This window comes from Ochotona princeps, chromosome 28, assembly GCF_030435755.1.
Source record: "Ochotona princeps isolate mOchPri1 chromosome 28, mOchPri1.hap1, whole genome shotgun sequence".
NCBI lineage: Eukaryota > Metazoa > Chordata > Mammalia > Lagomorpha > Ochotonidae > Ochotona > Ochotona princeps.
Genome location: NC_080859.1, coordinates 1,092,991 through 1,098,990, shown reverse-complemented (window position 1 = coordinate 1,098,990; position 6,000 = coordinate 1,092,991). Strand labels below are relative to the sequence as shown.

General features: G+C 46.3%; 1 protein-coding gene across 2 annotated transcripts in view; it reads left to right on the top strand.

The window, feature by feature from the left end:
- Positions 1-6,000, top strand: part of TBCA (tubulin folding cofactor A) — a 40,439-nt gene that overhangs the window by 24,113 nt on the left and 10,326 nt on the right. The window lies entirely within an intron of this gene.

Sequence of the window (6,000 nt, the reverse complement as noted above, 5' to 3'; positions counted from 1 at the left end):
ATTGAGAGTTTTAACAAGTACTGGACAGTTGGAAAGTCAGTTGTCCTTTGTTGGATCTTGTTGCACAGAAGCTGAGACTGAGTGCCTCTGCTCTTCAGCGTCTAGGATGTGCACGTTTATATAGTATAGGAGTGTGTTCTACAAGTTCAGAAGTAGACATTTATCAATTAATGTTACAATTTTATATATCACCTATGCCTCATTTTGAATTGCAAATTGCTGTTCTGTAGAATCTGATTAACTGGGTCTTACAAGGTATGCTGGGAAGTGTTGACTCATTTAAGAAGAGTCAGATTAAACAAAGCTTACATGTTACTTTTTTTTAAAGATTTATTTATTTTTATCACAAAGTCAGTTGTATAGAGAGGAGGAGAGACAGAGAGAAAGATCTTCCAACCAATGATTCACTCCCCAAGTGATCGTAACAGGCCGGTGCTGCGCCGATCCGAAGCCAGGAGCCAGGAACCTCCTCCCGGGTCTCCCACACGGGTGCAGGGTCCCAAAGCTTTGGGCCGTCCTCAACTGCTTTCCCAGGCCACAAGCAGGGAGCTGGATGGGAAGTGGAGCTGCTGGGATTAGAATTGGTGCCCATATGGCATCCTGGCACATTCGAGGCAAGGACATTAGCCACTAGGCCACTGCACTGGGCCCTACATGTTACTTTTTTAAAGATTACTCCAAAACCTTCACTGTTGTACCCTTTGGGAAGGGGGCTAGAATATGCAGTAGTTTCAAGCATTATTTGTTCGTAGAAATGGTTTTATGTGAGCCACCTCTGGTAATCTCTCAGGAGAGCAGTCCTTTTCTCCTGTCAAAAAGTAAACAAGATGTTATCCATTTGAAAAAGGCAGTTTAATTATTGTTAACATGCTGAATTTTCACAGAATGAATTTTTTTCCCCAAATACATAGAAAATATGAGTGTGCCCATTGTAATGTCAGTTGCCACATCTGTCCATTGCCCCAAATGCTACAGTTAGTACTTGGGGTTCCCGGCTGCCTAGAAAAGGGGGTGTTTGTCATAGAGGTGTTCCTTTGTGATCATTTTCTCCCCACAGAATCAGGTCTTGGAACTCTGTCCTGACAGTCACCTAGAACATTCCAGGTAGACAGCGTTCACAGTAGCGTGCAGGAGCTGCTCAAGCAGGAGGCTGGCCGTTTCCTTGCGTTCTTGTGAGAGGGCGTGTTCCTAGTCTTACATGCTGACACACTGTGTGTGCAAGAGTGAGCCATACCCTGTACCTCTGTACCGAACTCCACGGTGTTTATTGGCAGTTCGCAAAGTTGGGCTACCACATGACCCAGAAGAGGGTGGAGTATTTGAGACAGTACAAATTTTGTAAACTCTGACTAGAATTTTTAGACAAATGAGGAATTTTTGGGTTTATTAAGGAAATTTCATTGTATTGAATTTTCACACCAAGCCTGCTAGGTGATGACATTGCGTCAAGTCCCCTTACTGAAAGCTTCCAAGGAATAAATGGGCAGTCAAGGACTGGAGTTAAAAAAAAAATGTGCTTTTTATGTGGTAAAGGATGTAATATACTTTAAAAGCAGGCCCTTTAGCATACATGCATTTGGAATACAGTATGGATTACTTGTAAATCTTTAAGTTTTCCAAATGGAAATTATTAGCTGCTAGTTGTCATGTCCCTGCACAGAAGGACTTAAATAAGATGTCCGTGTCAGCAGCATAAGAATAGAGGGAACCTGGTAGCACAGCCCCCAGGGTGCACCAGCGGGCAGAGCCCCCTGTGCCCGCCAACGGGCAGAGCCCCCTGTGCCGGTGTTCGAGTGAGTGGTTGGAGCGCCAGCAGCAGCTGTTACAGGAAGTGCACTTATGGATAAGAATTGTGTGCGTCACGTGATTTTTCCTGTTTTGGTTATGAATGTGCATGCTTGGAGCAGCTGTGGCCATCTGAGCGTCTTAGCAGACCACCGTCACAGAGGAGTCTGCCCTCGGGCTTGTCGGTGTCCTCTGCCAGTTCGCCTGTGCTAGCGGCACAGACAGCTCCTCCAGCGCGTGTCGTCTCCTGCCATGTTTCGCGTTACTTGCTTCTTGTAAAGCACGTAAGGCAAAAATTGCCATTTTGTTTTTGTTTGTAGCTGCATCATGCTCAAGGCTTATATCAGTCTTACAGACATCTTAGCTCTTTTCCCATGAACTACTCATAAGCAATGCTGTTTTTACCTGCTACTGTGCAGTCATATTTTTTAAAAAATAAAAGGAAAACTTATAAGCAACAAAAACCTTCCCATGTAAAACTTGTCACTATGTCCTTGTGTCTCCTTCTTTCCTTCTCAGATTAGCCAAACTTTCACCCAAAAACTTACGGTCAGTGGTAGGACATCCCCGAGGTGCTGGGGACTCAGGGTGGGGGCTGGCAGCGTACAGGGTGAGTGCTGAGCTCAGTGTTGAGCCTGCTTGGGGCTCCTGGGCGAGTGCTGAGCTCAGTGTATGGAGGTGTGATTGTAGATGTGAGTGGAGCCATGGGGCATGCAGCTCAGCTCCAGGCAGTGCTGTGACGTTCTCACACGAGCTGGGGCACAGGCTGGTCACTGTGTCTCCAGCTCCCTTTCAGTCACTTTTAAACATTGATGGACTGCTTTTTTTTTTTTTTTAAGAGTTGCAGGGACAGAAGGAGAGAGGATTTCAACTGTTGGTTTTCTCCCGAAGTGGCCACAGCAGCTGGAGTGAGGCAGGTCCAGAGCCAGCAGCTTCCCCAGTGTCTCTCGTGTGGGTGCAGGAGCCCTGAGTACAGCCCTCCTCTGCGGCCTTCCTAGGCTGTTAGCAGGCAGCCGGATTGGAAATGGGGCAACAGGAACTCAAACTGCCACCCTAAGGTTTGCTGGCACTGCAGATGGAGGGTTGGCTGGCTGTGCAGTTTTCAATCTCACTGCTGTCTTAGGACTTTAGGGAAACCTTACAGGGTTAGTGAAGTAATTAACAGGACATTTGTGTATTTGTTCATGAGATGTACTAGTGTATTAATGCCTAACATTCATAATACTGAAAAAAATAATACTGATTTTGGATTTGGACCTGCGTTAACTGTTCACAACATGTTTTAGCTAACTAATTTATTAAAATTCATTAAGACATGTATTCTGTCTGAGCAGTTACTAGTTTATTGGTTTGATTAATGTCCATGGGGGCTCGTAAGTAGCAGACATTGTCAGATTGAACATTCCTTTTCTTGTAGGATGCCTGGGAAGTTGATAACATGGTGTCCATAGTGGGGGGTGGCAAGGTGGCAGCAAAGGGATGGGTTGCCTTTTTACTCCTGCTTTGTGTTTTTGTGCTAATCCAGTGTTTACCGTGGAATATCTTTACTTTGGAACAGGTAACAGAAGTTTGAAGCTGGGAAGTTGGTCCACTCCGGGCATGAGATGAAGTGGGGCTGACACCATGGCGCAGCAGCTCAAGTGTTCCTGGGCACCTGCTGGTAGACCCGAGTGAAGTTCCTGGCTCCTGCTTTGGCCTGGCCTGGCCCCAACTATTGTACTGGGGAGTCAACCAGCAGGCACAGGACCTCACTCTGTTCTGCTTTTCAAATAATTAGCGATATATTTTTAATTAAAAGTTTGTGACACAATGGAATAAAAGGTGTATATTTTGACGCAAAAGTTGTGTTTGAAACCCATGCATGGTTTTCTCATGATACATATTCTCCTCGACTCAGCTGTCCACTCCCAGTTCTGCAGCATTATGCAGCCCTGTGTTCTCCGTGCACACGTGTTCCCCTGTGCTCACGTTCTCAGCACTGTACTCTCTCCAGGCCCATGCTGTTGTCACGCACACCATTGAACATCTTTTATAAATTGAAAATATGATCGATTGATGAAAATATCATTTATTCTGAATATTAGTCTCCAACAGCTACCATGTGTAATAAAAACAAAAACCTGTGGGGCCCCGTTGAGGCATTAGTGGGTAGAGCCACCACCTGGGTTGCCAGACTCCCATTTGGATTGGGCTGTCCCCCACCGCCTTCCCAGGCCACAGGCCAGGGGCTGTATGGGAAGAGAAGACACCAGGACACAAACCAGCGCCGTCTGGGATGCCGGCACGTGCAAGGCAGATGATTAGCAAATTGAGCCATTGTTCTGGGGTCCCGGTATATGGTTTAAGGTCATATTTTTTCCTCTGTGAATCATTTGCTTCCCAGAAATGGTAATGATTATAAATCTGGATTAAACAATTTTTTAAAGATTTATTTATTTTTATTTGAAAGGTAGATTTTACAGAGAAATAAGATGAGACAGAGAGGTCTTCCATGCACTGGTTCATTCCCCAACGGCTGAGCTTCTTTCCTGTCTCCCGTGTAGATGCAGGGTCCCTGGGACTTGGGCCAGGCCGTAGCATGAGGCAGGATCGGAAGTGGAATAGTCAGGACTAGAACCTGGGCCCACATAGGATACCAGCAACAGCAGACAGGAGATTAGCAGGCTTCGCACTGGCCCCATGATTTCCGTTTCTATCATTTGCCAGATTTTATAACCGTAACTGTTTGCGTGGGAGTGAGAAAGTAGTATTCCTGAGTGTCAAACTGCTTTTCATTTTCATTGTTGAAGAAAGAACACATGATTTTATTATATCACTAATATCTTCTACGTTCTTATCCATTGTCTCTGTTACTCAGAATCTTCATTCTTAAAGATGTTCCCTTAAGAGCCTACTGCGCTCAGAGCCTCCTCTAGACCCAAAACTTCCAAGACCTGTAGCTCAAACTTTCAAAAATGTTATTATGTGCTTATTTCCATTTCACCTGAGAGGCAGAGGGATTCCTTTTCATTTCCTGGGTCACTTCTCTTATGGCTGCAGCAGCTGGAGCTGCACCCCTGGGCCAAGGCATCTGAGTCCTTGAGCCCTGATGCCCCCTCGGGAATTGGCAGTGGGTCAGATTCCAACCAGCACTCTGATACAGGCTGTGGGCATCCCAACCATAGCACAGGTTTTTTTAAAAAAATGTTTCATTATTTTTTGGAAAGGCAGATTTACAGAGGGAAAGATCCTCTGTCCATTGGTTCACTCCCCAAGTGTCTGCAACGGCCAGAGCTGAGCTGATCTGAAGCCAGGGGCCTCTTCCAGGTTGTCCCCCACTGCTTTCCCAGTCCACAGGCAGGGAGCTGGATGGGAAGTGGAACAGCCGTTACCACAGGTGCCTTCAGTGTTGCCACAGCACAAGGGCGTCAGGATGTACTGAGTCACTCGGAGTCCTCTAGCACGTGCTCCCCAGCACACTTCGTCCTTATCTCCCGGATGCTGTCAGCACTCTGTTGTGCTTCAGAATGTTGTATAGGTCGAGGATGTTAACGCAGCTTTGGGCTCTGACTTAGTCTTTCAGCCAGTGTGAGAACCAGCTGTGGGCAGGTGAAGCATATGGCACCGCGAGTCCTGTCTTGAGGGGACCGGAGCTCCAGCTAGTCTGACTTCAGTTCCTGGGAACGATGCCAGCTAGTGTTGGTAGAGGTATATTAGAGGCCGTGGAGGACTTCTGAGTCAGAAATTGGGATCCCTGTTTTGTGGAGGACCAGAGAGTGTGCATTTGAGGTTTTGTGGGCCTGTGACGAGCATAGCTACTGATCTCCACTGTCATCGTGTGAAGGCAACTTCCCTGGGGAAGGGAAGGAATATGGATGTCACCATTTGAATTTCAAGTTGCTTTCACCTGCCACAAAATCTTTAGAAAATTGAATCTAACCATCTATAAATGTAAAATCTGTTCGTAGCTCTTGGCTCACCCAAAAGCAGATTGGGTTCCCCAACTGGTTTGACAGCCCCGGGCAGGGCTGTTAGTGTTCACATGCTGGTTTTCTCTGTAATCTGTGAAGACAACAGATCGCTGCCCCGTGAATGAGACACGACAAATCGCTCTCTAAGGAGCATTCTGTTAGTTTCTTACCACTGCTAGTTGCATTGGCCTGTTACCTGTATACTTGTCTGGGTTGGCATTGGTCTATTAGTTCTTTAAGGAATAGACAGTGGAACATTTTATGG